We start from the raw sequence: 16,539 nt of genomic DNA, 5'->3' as shown, positions 1-16,539 counted from the left end.
TAGCTTGGTTCGGAAGTGAAGTTAAGTTTGGGAGACCGTAAACGGCAGGACGACCAGCAGCTCTGAAGCTCAACAATTAGCATGTTATCTTTGTTTTTTCAAATCGAAATAATAAAAAGATAATCTGGGTTTTTTTACTGAGAAGTCACTGCGAACGGAGAGAAAATAGTTCCCCATAAAACCAGCAAATTGTTGCTTTTCTATTTCTGATGGTGTTAAAACTAAACAGACGGGACACGGCGTTTTCATAGCTTTATTTTTTACCTTGAGACAGATCCAGGTTGTCTTTTTAAAGCAGTAGTCACCTTTCTTTTCCAAACAAAGACGCATTTTTAAGTATCACAGAAATTACATCCACATCACGAGCTACAAAACCCCGGACTATGTTAAATAACATTTTTTTGGTTCCTAAATCTAACGTTTTTAAAAATTAAAAAGGGAACTACGGTACGTAAATGTAACAAGGTCGCACTTCCATCTCAGTGGTCCTTTGCTTTAGTTTATCAGTTTCTGATTGTTATATGCCATAGTGTCTTTTCAAAATAAACTTCTGTGTTGGTTAGATTTAGAAAAAAGATCACGCTTTAGGTTAAAAAAGCATGTTTCTTAAGTAACTTTCAGCAAGTTACCTCACAAGTTTATCACGTGATGTTAACTACATTACATAGTTTTAAAAAAAACTTCTCAGTTTTGACAGGACGCAGCCAGCTGAAACACTGTCGGTCACCACGTAACATAAAGAGTGCGAGCGCACTCACAGGGCCGGCGGGTTTGGGAGGTGGATGAATCACAAAAACAAGATTTAAAATTCAAAAAACTTTATTGTCTATCACATAGTGACAGAAAATTGCCAGTTTGGGGCTCAAACACAAAGAAAAAGCATCAACAAATCAATAAAAACACGTGTGCAAAGTTACGTTAAAAAAAAGTAGCGACTAACTGACAACTGACTTTTGTGCAGGAGTGTGTGTGTGTGTGTGCGTTTTCTACACTTTACAACGTGCCTCTTTTGCCTGAACTGAACCACTGTGACAGTCTGCGCTGTCATGTGACCATGAGGACGTGTGCATTTGTTGACATCACGAAAATGGCATCCCGGAGCATAAACAGCTGATGCAAACGGAAACCTAAAACACCATAAAAAGACGCTCTAGGTCACTGACAGAGCGGCGTCATGTGACGTGCTGGCATGAGTTCAGTAAACCCTGTCGGTAAATAAACCGACAAGGTTTACTGAACGGAAAACTGGATATTTTGATGGTGAATCACGTCTTTATCATTTCGAACTGATGCAGTAGAGATACATGTTTGGGTTTTTATTGGAAATAGATTGAAGAGAAAGACTCAGGCCATCCTGAATCAATAGTGTAATTTTAGTCATTTATGTTTTAGTTTTGTTACAGGCGCTCACAGCCTGTTCTTATTTTAAATTTGTCACATAGTGCCGCTCTGTTAGTGCTTTTGGCACCAAAAGCTGTTAGGAGGGGTTGGACCCAATAGCAAACACACCGGACAAAAAGTGGAAAAAGAAGACTGATTTAATGAAGGTATGAATGGAGGGAGGTTGGGCGTGGAGTTGGGGGATGGGAGCCAGGGAGCGCGCAGGCAGGTGAGGCTGGTGTGGCTGACGGTGGACGTGAGGCGAGGCGAAGCGTGAGCAGAGCATGGAGTTGATCCGTGGTGGTTTGGGTTTTGAATGGCTGATCTTGAGGCGAAGGGCTGGGCGGTGAGGCACTGGAGCCGCCCAACTCTATAAACCAACTCTACTTCCTCTTGCGATCGGACCTTTTGACCTCGGAGGATTTGCTGAAATGTCAGTGAAAGACCTGCAAAACTGGATATTTTCATAGTGAATCACATCTTTATCGCTTTAGACTGATGCAAGAGGAGATGAGTTTTTGGGTTTTATTGGACAGAAATTGAGTGGAGAGCGAGCGTAGGGACGTTCTGAATCAATAGCATCATTTTAATCTCGTCTTTTAGCTGCGTTACAGTCATTCGTCCAATCTGCTGCACACCCACTCTGACTCGTGTTGTGCTGCTGATCAGTCAGCCCGACAGAGAAACTGCGCCTCTATAACTGTGCTATTTTGATTTTAAAGTCTGCACATTCTTTTGTTCGGTGTTTGAATGAGTTGGTTTGTTTCCCGATCTCCTTTCAGCAGCAGCTGAGAGGAGCTGAAAGGACGGACTGTCTTTCAGCGCCGAAACTCTCGCTCCGTCGGAGTGGACAGAAAGAGTTTTCAGTGACGGAGAGTGACAGGGCTTTATGTCCCCGCCGGATTAAGTCCTCCCCGCTAAATCTGAAAACAGGAGTCTGTAATTAGATTTGTTGAGGTGGAGAAACAGCTGACAGCGTGGTAAAAAGATGAGGAAGAACAGAGGAGACGGTGTCGATGTTTTCAGAAAACGTGTCCGAGTGGATCATCCTTCTGTTAAACTGACGTCTCATAAACAACTTCTGTTCTGAGCGCTTTGTTTTCATAACGAGCTCACACACACACACACACACACACACACACACACACACACACACACACACACACACACACACACTCAGCGGTGCCTAATGTGTGTGTGTAAAGTGCTTACACTGCGTTGTTGTTGGAGCTCGTTAGTCCTGAGATCACTGATGAACAGCGGGAACGACACACACACGTGTACTGAGATACTTGTGAGGACCGTCGCTGACATGATGCGTTCCCGACCTCCCGCCACTGACCCGAATCCAACTGTGAGCTCCACTCAGCTCAGAGCCTCCTGCCTCAGAAGTGCTTTAACCCTTTGAAACCTGAGCAAATTCCTCTCAATTTCCTTCAAAAGTATGGAAAGTAAAGAGCAACTTATGATGAAATGACCCAAAAATTTGCAAAAAAATAAGTAAAAAAGGACAAGAAATTAACCTGGAATATAGCAAAAAAAAGAAAGTCAAAAACAACAAAAAAATATGACCTTAGTGCTTAAAAATAGTAAAGTAAATATAAAAAAAGATGATTATAAATAAAGTTTTCTGTAATAAAAAAATCCTTAGCTTTTGAAATGTAATTTTCTAAATTCAAAGTTTCTCTAAATCCAAAGGTTTATAAAATACTTGTGAAAGTTGTCTGTAAGCAGCACAAGAAAACTGATGCCAGTCCAGGTGTTTAAGGGTTAAGCCTGGTATACAGTGTGTGATTTTAGGTTGTCCCAGACGAGAGATAGTCATCGTGAAAGAAATGTGGCGATATCTTTGGTTGTTGGCTGCAGAGTGAGAGGATGAGCAGTCAGAAATGTACACGCCGTCCTCCGGCGGCTTTATTTGTTTGGCACGTTTCAAACAGCAGAGCCGTTCAGAGACCTTTACAGAGCAGTAAAATATCAAATAAAGGATACAGATTTACAGTGAAAGAGTAAAGATTCAGCATGTAAAAGGTAAAATTAACAATTTTTTAAAAAATATCGAATAAAAACCCTTATTTAAAAAAGCAAAAGTGCAGACGAGATGCAAAGATAAAAAGATAATTTAAAAATGATTTCAAATCCAGCTTAAAAAATAAGTTTGCAGTCATTAGCGGGTGGAGCAGGAGTGTAAAACAGGAATGTTTTTAGCTTCGACTTAAAAGTGGTCAGAGTCGCGGTTTGTCTGACATCACCTGGGAGGTTTTTCCAGGTCTGAGCTGCATGACAACAAACGCTGCCAGGTTTAAATGCTGCCGGTGACGACATCAGAAGCATGAGGGCTGATGGAGGGTCAAACAAACACCAGACTTTCATGTAGGAGTCCAGTGTTTGCTTCTCCTAATCCTAACCGTCCGTGTTGTTGCCTAAACATAACCACGTGCAGTTTCGTCCCACATGTGATTGTTTTTACATCACGGTAGCATCCTGGAGCATCAGCGGCCGTCGCTGAGGGACACCGAAGTAAACTAAAGAGCGGCAACACGGGACGATGTTGCAATGTATTTAATGACCGACACCCTCCACTACACTATCACGACCTCCTCGGCTGTAGCCTCGTTTGTTGTTGTCCAAAACTTCTGACTCTGCCCTCTGGTGCCATTTATTGGCTGTAACTATGGCAACATAAAGGACACATGGAGGTGTGCGGGCAGTGACATTTTTAGCAGGAGGATCTGTTTCTGTACGTTAAAAAAGAGGATAAACGAGCTGATATTTCTGAGGTCTGTGTTATAGCTCGTGGTCATCGCGCAGCTGTAGGTGTTTTTTGCTACGGAGCGTTTTTATCACATCCGCTGATGTGACGACGGGGATTGAACCTGTGAACTTCTCTCAGCTCCCTGCAGGCCGGCGGCTCACTGAGAGTTTTCCTGCAGATCTGAGGATTAAAACACTCGTCACTGCAGCTGCCTGCCTCCCTGCCAGCTCCGTACAACCACCAACACAGCGTGAACACCGCAGAGTGTGTGTGTGTGCGTGTGTGTGTGTGCGTGTGTGTGTGTGTGTGTGTGTGTGTGTGTGTGTGTGTGTGTGTGTGTGTGTGCGCGCGTTTTGCTGCACTCCTCTCTGTAAATTTGTGCCCCAGTAAATCTGCAAATCATCTTCAGCGCTGCACACACACACGCACGCACGCACACACACACACACACACACACACACACACACACACACACACACACAGTGTTTCTCTCGCTCTCTCTGAACCAGCAGTTTTCTGTTCTCTCTTGTCAAACCATTAGCGGCCAATCAGCTTTTAAATCACTTTCTAATTGCTTTTTTATGACAGTTGTCATGGCAACCACGCTACTCTTTGAAGCCCGTTGATGGTTTTTAGGCTCCTTTGGGGCTCCATGCCTGCGTGTGTGTGTGTGTGTGTGTGTGTGTGTGTGTTTTGAGAAATTTTACAGCCTCAAACATTTCTGTAACCCTTTTTAAGACATTGAACACGTACATTTCAGTGGTAGAAGAAGTATTTAGACCCTTAAAAGTACTTATACCTTGATTTTGACTTTATTACAGTACTTGAGTAAATTTACTTAGTTACATTCCACCAGTGATGGATTTTGTCTTTTTTCTATCTGCAAATTTGTCGGCTTTTTTGTTTCCTTCTCGGGAATCCACTAACTGATTAATATTCTGGTCAGTTTCATCATTTACACAAACATCCTAAAATCCTAGAAACGTCCTAAAATTCTAGAAATATTTTTAAAATCTTAGAGATGTCCTAAAATCCTGGAAATGTCCTTAAATCCTAGAATCATGTATGGGGCCCCTGGCCTCCTGTCGTTTTGCAGAAGTGGCCCGAAAGCTGCACGGATCTTAAATCATTACGTCATTATAAAGTTCCTCGATGCACAACACAGAGAAATAAAAATAAATCCTCTCTGAAATAAATGTGAACGTGATGTGTGTTGACCTACATATGCATCTAATTAAGCAGAAATACCATCAAAGAAACGGTTTTGTTTCCTCCAGAAAGGCCCACAGAAGTCGAGCTACCATCTCCTCCTCCTCCTCCTCCTCCTCCTCCTCCTCCTCCTCCTCTTCTTCTTCGAGTAAAAACAAGAACATTTTCTTTCGGTTTAGACGGATCACACAGATTATAACGTGCAGACGAGCTCTGTCTCTCACCGACGACCCTTTGAGCCAGGCAGCTTTCTTGTTTTTATTCCTGGTGGAAATCATCCCCCGCTCTTCTACATCAGTCATCTCCGTCCAATCAGCAGGCTGTCAGAGCTCACAGTGATCCTGACTGACAGCCGACCGTTAACGGACACGCTCTTTCTGATTGGACGGTAGGGACAACTAATAAACGTCCACGCGTGATCGATAACAGATCCTGCTTTTGTCTCTACCGTCTCTCTGATCTCCAAGCTTTCAGCAGGAAAAACTGCAGACGACAAAGTGAATCCGCTGATAACTCGTGATTAAAGTTACAGCTGAGGGTCTGTAACAGCCCACAGACGTAAGAAATTACCCACAGACGTAATAAACTAACCACAGACGTAATAAACTAACCACAGACGTAATAAACTAACCACAGACGTAAGAAATTACCCACAGACGTAATAAACTAACCACAGACGTAATAAACTAACCACAGACGTAATAAACTAACCACAGACGTAAGAAATTACCCACAGACGTAATAAACTAACCACAGACGTAATAAACTAACCACAGACGTAATAAACTAACCACAGACGTAAGAAATTACCCACAGATGTAAGAAATTACCCACAGACGTAAAACATTACTTAAACTTGTGATACTTTCTAACGAGCCGACTCAAACCCATCGTCTGGTGTTTAAATAAATAGTATAATAATAAACACACAACAATGACCACAGAAGTCATTTTTCATTTTCATGTTACATTACTTAACTCATCTTTGTACCTCTGTTCAGTTTGTTTGTTTGTTTGTTTGTTTGTTTATTTGCTCGTTTGTGTTACCTTTTTTTTTGCAGGAAATTACGTGTTGCATTTGTGGGAAATTTCTTACGTTTGTGGGATTATTACATTAAAAACTGCAGATTTATAGATTATGTTTGTGGGTGTTACATGGCGATCCAGGTTTTAAAGGGTTAAGTAAACATAACTAGGGGTGTAACGACACATGCAGTGATGCGTTGGTTTATATCCACATAATATCATCGTGCTATTTATCTTCTTAGTATCGATACATTCGATTTAAGCCTTAAAAATGATTTTAGATCCGTGCAGGTCGTCGTAACCTGACAAGCTAACATGAAGCATGTGTCACCGGTTGTTGTTGTTATTTTTTGTCTCTCAGACTTTCGGGGTCAGTCCATCAAGTGCCGCCTCCACTTCCTGTTACCGTGGAAACACAACAAAGCACAGAAGGAAATAAGTCCACTTGACATTTAAGAAACAGCAGATGAGAGGAGCAAAATGTGATTTTAACATCCCTGATTGTTGCTGCGTCTGAAAACTTCCCGCGTTTACTTCTTTATTAGTGTTTTTTTTTTTTTTTTTTACGTAACTTCGGCTGCTGTCGCTACGAAGGCAGAGAAGTCCTCTAACCTTCACTTCCTCTCTCTTTTTTAATCTCCTTCCATCTCTCCCTTGCTCTTATTTTGACAGGTCTCGCAGTAGGGGGTTCATCCCACAAAATAAATTACCCAAAAAGATGAATGAAAAAAAACTCAGCTCTTCCTCTTCTTCATCCTCCTCCTCTCGTCTCCTGCAGCTGTAACCACGACTGACAGCCGAGCAGGAGAGGAGCAGTCTGTCCTCTTTCCATCCTGCAGGAGACGAAAGACGGATTGGCAGCACAGAGAGACGACCTGAGTTCGTCCAAAATGTTTGTATCGTACATTTTTGTGAACCCAGAATATGTTTCTGCACGTTTTACAGAAAGTGCAACACATTCTCAGGCTGCTTTTACGTGCTCCACGGAAACTCACATTTACGAGTTACGAGCACGTGAACGGCCCTCCAAAGTCGTAATTACGAGGAAATTGTGACGTTTTGATGATACCGGAGTTGTGACGTTTGCGTGACGTTTACAGGGCAACAGAAATGGCGGCCAGCATGGAAACAGCGTTCAGCAGTGGACGGTAAAAATTATACACGTGGTTATTTTGTTCCTAGTAGCTCTCACTTACTTTTAGTGTCACATTTTCGTATCTGCATCTTTTAGCTGCAGCAAGCAAGATAAGTTTGAACTCTAAAGCAGCCAGGTGAGTGAACTAACATCAGTAACAACGTTATTTTATAACATGAGTCGCTAACATTAAAGTCCGAGGTTTGTTTGTACTGTTGCCTGCCCTAAAGGGACCTTCGTGCTCCGTACGTGACATCGTTATCGTCAGTGTTGCAACCTGACGCCGTCCTGCAGCGTATCACGTGGACGAAACAGGTTGTCTTCGGTCGATTTCACATCTGACAACAATTGTCCGCATATCATGCCGGCGTTCAGCGGCGTATCATGCTGCCATGAAAGGTGGCTTGTGGGATCTTATCCCAAAAACACTGCAAAAGTGGCAGCACTTCTAAATAAGAACGGGCTGTAAAGTGACGTAGTGTTTGGGCAGATTTTGTCACCTGGACATGGAGGGGATGTTGGATGTTGGATGTTGGATGTTGGATGGTGGATGTTGGATGTTGGATGTTGGACGCCTGCAGAACTTTATTTGATTGTCCAACAAACAACAAAATCGGATCTTTTCTAGCGATCTATCACTTTTTCAAGCAGTTTTTAATGAGTTTTTGGGAATCCGTCTCTGTTTTCCCTCCAGCAGTCACTTGGCCCCCACGTCGTGGTATTTTATACCAAAACATGATCCAACCATTAATGTTTTTTGTGCCTCAACATAACCACACGGTAACCACAGCGTTGTTCAAACTTAAAATTTTGAAATATCTGCTACAAAATAAAGTGCAAATGTATCCGTGGTTTGCAGAAAGGTGCATTGCCAACATTTATTCAGGCGACTGGGTCGCAGCACTAATTTTCACATTTCAGATGAATTAAACTCTTTTTTAACATTAAACTTACAAAACTGGGAGGAGCTTTTAGGAGGCTTTCCAGCAGCTAAATTAACTCTGAAGAGGAGATATATTTGGGGCTAAAAATCTGCAGGATGTGAGTGCAGATGGATGCAGATCATTAAAAAAGACTTTAGCCTGTTTCATTTGCCTTTCTGTCACGTCACAGTTTAGCTTTTGTTTGTTGACTGAAGACTGAGCTGAGTTTCATCATCGTTTTTTATTTTTTTAGAAGCTTCTTTGTTTAGTTTTCCATCTTAGAAAAAAGGTCACTGGTGAAAACTGTGCCAAGAGAATATTCATTGCCCTTTTTTCCCCACAACAAAAGCAAAATCAGAGCTGGAAAAGATGGAGAGTACAAACCGAGAAAAGAGGGAGGAAAAAAGAGGAGGGGGTGTCGAGAAAGAGAGAGAGGAACAGTGATCTCCTCACTTCACCTCCTCCCTCCTTCGACTCAGATCCTCTCCTGCAGTGAAATTATACCGACTCATTTTCTCGTAATGCGTTCTGAGTAAATGTTATTTTTGGCCTTCGACGTGCCACAAAGTGCTTTTGTGTCGTAAGTGCTTTTGTTTAAAAACTGCTTTGGCGAAGGATTCGGTGCGACGGCGAGCAGAAAGCAGCTGACGCCGGATTTCAACTTGCGACCTGAGAGCTGATGTCCTCTGACAGCAGCGATAAATAAAACAGGAACTTCCTGCTTCACTCAGGTGTTTGGTGGCACGATTAAAGGGACAGTTCGCCCAAACAATTAAATATTCGTCATGAGTTACCGTACATTTCCTGTGTTAGTTCACAGCTAATTTACTCATAAAGTTCTTTCATTTTTTTACTCAAAAATGTGCTTTCCTCAGTCGAATTTGTTCAAATTTGTATTTAGACTCCTTCTCCACTACAACTGAGAAAGAAATTATCTTAATAAGTTTGAAGAAATCATACAAAACATCAACCACAAAAGTAGCAGCAGCAGAGGTTAAAGAAATACTCTGATCCGTTTCTTAAGTAAAATTACAACTACAGTGTAAAAATACTCTGTTCTGCATTCAAACTCTTGCATAAGTAAAACTTAAAGTACCAAAAGTAAAAGTGCTTATAATTCAGAATACTTTTACCATATAACTCAGTTGTTATTATTGATGCATTAATCTGTTAATCGCTTTAATGTTGCAGATGGTAAAGGTGGAGCTCAGTTTAATTACTCTTTAATATTTCCAAGTAAAGTCTTATTTTTACTCAATAATCATACATTTATTTTTGATAATTTATTTGATTAATCATCTAAATCTAAAAAGAATGTAGTGCAGTAAAAAGTGCAATATTTCCCTCTGAGATGAAGCGATGTCGAAGAGTAAAGTAGTATAAAATAGAAAAACTCAAGTGAAATTCAAGTACCTCAAGATGTTACTTAAGTACAGTAGTTAAGTAAATTTTCTTAGTTACTTTCCATTACTCGCCAGCAGTGTAAACTCATTAAAATGAGCACCGACATTACCAGCAGCTGCATCAGTGATACACACATTAATGCATTTATAATTCAGTCAAATTTCAGAAGCTTTATTGATATATTGACACAAAGTTCACAGCTCTTTGTGGAAAAAAGCCCTCAGAAAATCCCTTAACATCATTTTTGGTGACCTAATGCCTTAAATATGCACGTCAAGCTTGTGCTTTTCACAGATGCTCATTTATGAATTTATTGACATTAAACCACTTCTCACGTGTCCGTTAAATCCTGTCGCAACTTTCACGGTTTCCTTTTTAAAACAAGCCCTCAGCAAATCTCTTAGCATCATTACCCGTGACTTATTGCCTCTTATAGACCATGATGCATTGCTGTAGATTCAACTACCCGACAGGATAGAAAGGAGTCAAAATGAGATCGACCTGAAACATCCGGAAAATGCAAAAAACACAATAAATCAGCAGGAATATTAAAAACATCAGAGAGAAAAAACATTTTACTGCAACATTCTGACTTTTACTTCAGTGAGGTTTCGAGTACTTTTACTTGTCTTGGAGTATTTTTACAGTGAGTAAATGATGTCAGTACTTCCTCCTCCGCTGGCGTTGTGTTCTCTTGTTCACAGTTCAGCGAGTCTCTGCAGTCTTGCCATTAGGACTAATTCCTTCACATTTATTGCTCTCAGTGTCTGATCTGATTCTGGGTCAGATTAAAGTCATTTTCAGAGGGAGAGCTGCCACTGCAGTCACATCTCTGCAGAGAGAAACGCCGCAGCGTCGCCTCTCTGCTGCAAACACGTCTCCTTCTGTCGCTGACTTTTACGGTGTGTTTGTTAGAAGCTGCCAAACACACCTTTTTATCGCTGAACACAGAGCGGCGGACGTGTTTCTCTCCTAACACTTTGAAACTAGATCGACATCAATGCTGCTCTCAGTAAGTATTTAACCCTTCAAAAACTGAAGAAATCGATAAAAATTATTTCCAAAAAATGATAGTGTTTTTTTAAAAAATAGTTTTAAGTGACTTGGTGACTTAAAAAGTGACTTGGTAAGACATGTTTCACAAATTGCAAGAAATCATTATATATTTTTTTAAAGAATCAGAAAAAAAAAGAAATTATTATCTCAATAATCATATTGATAATTACTATAATTACTAAATGTTTAAGTCTTATCTCAAACTTTCATTTTCTTTTTTCCCCTTTTCACTAATTTTCAGGTAATTTTCTTATTTTTTTTTTTTTTTTTTTTTTACTAATTTTTTGGCTCATTTGTAAAGTTGCTCTTTGCCTTCTTGTGTATTTTTAAAGAAATTTAGGTGATTTGCAGGTTTTAAGGGTTAAGGAAAGAGAAAGACTGAGTGAAGCTGGAGGTTTGCTCTCGAGCTCAGCTGGCAGGAAGTCACAATCAATAACAACAATGGCTTCACGGAGCAGTTAAATGCAGTTAGAGCGGGAACACGCTGGCAGACTGAATGGATGTGAAGCTTTGTGCTAAACTGCAAAACACAACCAGCAATATTTTATGTTGAAGGCAAATTATCGTTTCTGGGGAAAAAAGTTTGTTGCGAAAAGTGTTCATTCAGCTGAATATGAAGAAGTACACTTACTCAAGTACTGCACATAAATACAATTTTCAGGTACTTTTTTTGAGTATTTCCATTTTATGCCACTTTCTGCATCTACTTTATTTAATAACTTCAGTTTTCTCCGGGCAGGCCCGGTTTTAGACCGCTTTGGTGATATGAGTTAATCTGCAGGACTTTATGCCGAATTGTTTCATGTTTTTATCCAAAGTTAAATAATCGACTTTGAGGACATTTGGAGCTTAGACCTGACCTCAACAGAGGGTGCAGGGGATCCTTCCTCTGGGAAATTTTTGGATAAACAAGAGCAAATTTTGTGCTTTTTTATGCACTTTGACTGGAATACTCAACTTAGGGCACATGGGCAGAATCTGGCCCCCAGTAGGGTCCATATTCAAATTCATAATAAAAATCAAGTCATGCACACTGGGAATAGTTTTTGTACTTTTAGTCTCCATAAGGTGCCAGAGTGCATCACACAACATGAAAATAGAGCTTGTTGATCAAAAAAAAGTACCAGTGAAGGATCAAATGCTAGAAACATCCTAAAATCCTAGAAATGTCCTAAAGTCCCAGAAATGTCCCAAAATCTCAGAAACGTGTGGGGGTGCAGAGTCTGGCCCCCAAGCAAAGCAAGTTGCTCATTGTTGCTTTAGTGACAATAATTGCTCAAAGTGAGATTTTTTGGGGGACATAAGTGGGGCAGGCTGAGCGTTTTAGGGAGTACGAGGTTCCCTGTAGGGGCAGCAGCGGATGGATCCAACAAACAGCAGACTTTCATGCGTGAGTCCGTTGTTCGCCTTCCGTCTGATTGTAATTTTTTTATTCTACACTTCACGATCGGCACCTTCCTCTAATCCGTCCGTACCAGCGTGTGCGTTTGTTGACGTCCCGGCGTTGGTTGCCATGTGCTTTTGTCGACATCATGGAAGCAGCATCCTGAAACGTCAACAGCAGACCCAGAAGAATACCTCGAGCGTAACTGACGAAGCAGCAGCACGTGACGAGTTGGGATGGAAACGTCTGATGAGGAATGAGCCACGTGCTTCTGTTTGGCAAAGTGTGGCGTATTTTTAGAGAAACGGCCCCTCGGAGAAATGTGCTTTTGTTTGTGTTGTACTGAGGTATAGACGCACTGGATTTGGGTCTGATGGGACATTTATGGGACTGCTCGAGCTTCAGAATAATGTGTCGTTGAAACAATGGAGAGGCACAAAAGAAATGACTTATGTCTGAACCCCAGCAGCTGTTTTATCAGCTGATTCTCCAACATCACGGCGCTTTCCAGTCCATGTTACTGTCATGTAATCTAATGTACATGACTAAACTCCTCACATGTTCTCATCCACTATAATCTGCGTTCAGATCAAGATTTCATGTTGGTTTTGTTCCACTTTGTGTCGTCTGACGTGAATCTCAAACCTCCAGCTGCAGTTTAAAGCTCCGTTGTTGCCTTCAGGTCCGAAGTACGATCTTTCTGTACATTAAATTATCTAAAACAGCCCGTGGGCTCATGAAAGAATGATGCGTTTAATCTGCAGTTTTCCATAAAGGATGATGGGAGGATGAATAAAAGATGAGTGCATTGTGCCCACACAGCACTATACTGCAGCCATGCAGAGTGTATGTAGTGTGTGTTTATGATGCTCGGCGCTCAGATTCAGCTCTGGTGAGAGTTAATCGTAGATGTGGAGGAAAAGAGTTCCCACTCTGCTGATGCTGGAGCTTTGTTGTTCTGTCTCACCTGTCATCTGCATAACCGCCGAACGGCTGACGTGACCTACACATGTTCGTTCACATGTTGTAAGCAGGTCATCATGTAAGAGAACGGCTGCGGCGCTGCTTTGTTTTCACCACAGAGCGAGTTTTCCGGCTCAGAGGGATCTCCATCAGAGATCTGCTGCATCACCGGCAGGTTTCCAAAATCTTCTGATCAGGTTTCCCAAATCTTAAAAACTAAAACAGGCTGATTTTGGGGCACCTGTAAAAACTCAAAGGGCCTCTTTCACACCTCGTTTGGTCCGGACTCTTCGGTTTATCAAACGCCAAACTTTGGTCTGACAGTCCAACGTGTTCTCATCCGAACTCGTCACATAATGGCGTTTGGTCCAGATACCATCCATGTCGACCCACAGCGTTTTAGGTGTCCTTCCCACGTCAAGCTGTGGCGCGCATGGATCCCGCCACAGAAATGCACGTGGTGGGATGACGTCATAATGGGATGACGCAACCCGTTACCGTGACGTCAACAAATGCACGTGGTGGGTGAAGCAGCACGGTTCCTGTGTTCACGCGGCTGTCATGGTTGTTGGCATTAGGCACCAAAGTCACGGATGGCTACGTTTAGTCGAAAAAGGCACATGGTAAAGTGTAGAAAACACACACGCATACACCCACACGGGACTCGAAGGTGGCTTTTGGCATCGGGATCTTCTGCCAAAACAAATAAAAAATAAATTAATTAAAGTAAAATGTAAAAATATATATTAAAAAATATTAAAAATATATCTATAAAAATATATATAAAAAATATTTAAAAAATTAAAATATAAAAATATAAAATTTAAAAATAAAATAAAATACCAAACAAAAAAAATCTGCCAAAAAAAGAGCAAGACATGAAATTAAAAGACTATCAAAGAATTTACAGATTTGAAACCTGTAGACTCTGAAACAAACTGCTTTGGAAATGTGCCGATAAATATGGAAAAAAATGTCTTTATTTACAATTTTTCAGTTTGCTTTGTGACCTAAACTCCTCCACAGAGCATGATTCATAAGTAAAAGTTTACAAGTGATTCCAACCACTAAATTAGCACTTTAAACTGTCAGTTCGCTCCCCAAACAGCACAAAATAAATGCTGGTGCAGACAAAGTAAATAACAGCTAAGCCTCGGATTACGTCCGTTAAATAGAAATAAACAAAGCGGCCTCATTATGACGACAACAACGAACTGATGAATCAGCTCGGAGTTCGGTCCTCTGACCTCCAGCTGTCTGCTGCTTTTGTCTGTCGTGAAATTTAGTTTTTCACCGCAATTCTTCTCAGACAAAAGCAAATCTGTTCGTGCTCGTCCTGAGAGGACGAGTCCCGCCAAAATCTCCTCCAGATCTTATCAGCTAATCACCTCCGCCCGTCAGCAGGCAGGCGGCCGTCAGATTACACTGTTTGATGTCTCAGTGTGTGTGTGTGTGTGTGTGTGTGTGTGTGTGTGTGTGTGCGCTGCTTCAGCTAATTACACACTGCGCTGATTAGAGTCTAAATGAGCCGAGGAGGCGACGACAGTGGACGCCTCAACTCATCAATGACTGCTTTTACTACTGCTAACACTACTACTACTACTACTACTACTACAAATATGACTTGCACTGCTACCACTGCTAACATTACTTTACTACTACTACTACTACTACTACTACTACTACAAATATCACTGGTACTCCTAATACTGAATCTTCATAAGTATTATTTTAATTAATAATGATTATTTTGAATTTAGTTCATTGGAAATTGCTCCAAGAGCCTTTTCTAAATAGTCCTCAACATCTGCTAATCACTTTTTTTTGCGTCTCTCTTTATAACTATGCTGATAATACTGTCTTCTTTATTGTTCGTGGTTTCGGTTAATATTCGGCTCATTTTCTTGTAACTTTTCCACATTTTTTTGCTGAGTTTTGGGTCGTTTCTTGATGCCTTCTCCCCGTGTTTTGTAAAGAAACCAAACCAGTTGTCTCAGGTTTCAAAGTGGTAAAAGACAGAAATTAACCTTTTACTCAGGATTGTTTCCAGACCTGGCTGTGATTTATTTATTTATTTAATTTTATTTGATTTTATTTATTTTTTTTAGTTTTTTTATTCGTATGGTAACCATTTTCTACCAAAGTGGTCGTGGATGTTTTCGGCCAGTGAAACTAAAGTTATCAGGTAGTCGTTAGAGTAACTGAGCGTTTCTTGATCCAGATGTGTCGTTCGCAGCAGCTGGATGGAAACAGATAAAAGAGCTCAGAGGGAACGAGGCGTCTTCAGCTCGCGTCACCGGGAGTTGATGATGTGTCTTCAGTGTTTTCGGCGGATCCTCCCACGCCGCTGTTAGCCTGTTTGTGGAGTGCAGATAAATAAATTAGGCAGGGATGTGGATGAAAGAGGCTGATCATGTTCCTCTCTCTCGTTGTTTTGTCTCAGTAAATTGGCTGGATGGAGGCTGAATAAAAGGAGGATTACCGGCGTCCCCGTTATTCCTCGTGTGGGCAAACCGTGGAGGAGGGCGGACATTTTTTCTGTTAGACGCTGCAGAGACCAACAAGTTAAAGTGTTGGCTGTTTTTCCTTTGGAGCTAATAAAGAAATCCCCCTCAGCTCTGAGGACTTTAGTTTGCTTTTAGAAGAACTGATGGAGGATAAAGAGCAAGGATTTATTTATTCATCAATAATGCCATCATAAAATCACCACATTTTTTTTTAACCTTTGTAAATTTTCCTCATCGTTCATGCTCTCGTTAGGATGAACCAGATGAACTTTGGTGGAACTGATAGGTTAGGGTTAGGGTTAGGGTTAGGGTTTTTCTGTCCATCGAGGCAACATTTTAACCCTTTAACACCTGGATCAACATCAGTTTTCTTTAGCTAAATTTTAATTCCTTTTATACCTTAACCATATATATATATTAAAAATATATTACAGAAAAAGAAACAAAATATGTTGGTTGTTTGGGGTTTTTTGTTTGTTTGTTTGTAATTTTATTTTCCCCAGATAATTTTCTTGTGACTTTTTACTTATTTCTTTCTCATTTTTGGGCGATTTATTGTTGAGTGTTGTTGAGTTAGTTAGTTAGATAGATAGATAGATAGATAGATAGATAGATAGATAGATAGATAGATAGATAGATAGATAGATAGATTTTAAATATGAAATTATTGAGGGGAGATTTTCCTTGAGTCATTTTTGAAGATATCTAATAAACCCTCCCTCAATTTTCTTAAGTTCTCAAAGACATCTGAATGTGTCCAGGTGTTAAAGGGTTAATGGAGAGACAGCAGGTTTTCC

The 16,539-nt window shown here is 40.8% G+C and overlaps 1 protein-coding gene across 1 annotated transcript in view; it reads left to right on the top strand.

The window, feature by feature from the left end:
* The window catches only part of LOC121938644 (glutamate receptor 1-like), a 148,677-nt gene that overhangs the window by 29,369 nt on the left and 102,769 nt on the right, over positions 1-16,539 (top strand). The window lies entirely within an intron of this gene.

The sequence above is a fragment of the Plectropomus leopardus genome, chromosome 15, assembly GCF_026936395.1.
Source record: "Plectropomus leopardus strain MGB_pleo_1.0 chromosome 15, ASM2693639v1, whole genome shotgun sequence".
Lineage (NCBI taxonomy): Eukaryota > Metazoa > Chordata > Actinopteri > Perciformes > Serranidae > Plectropomus > Plectropomus leopardus.
This window is presented reverse-complemented; position numbering and strand designations above follow the sequence as displayed.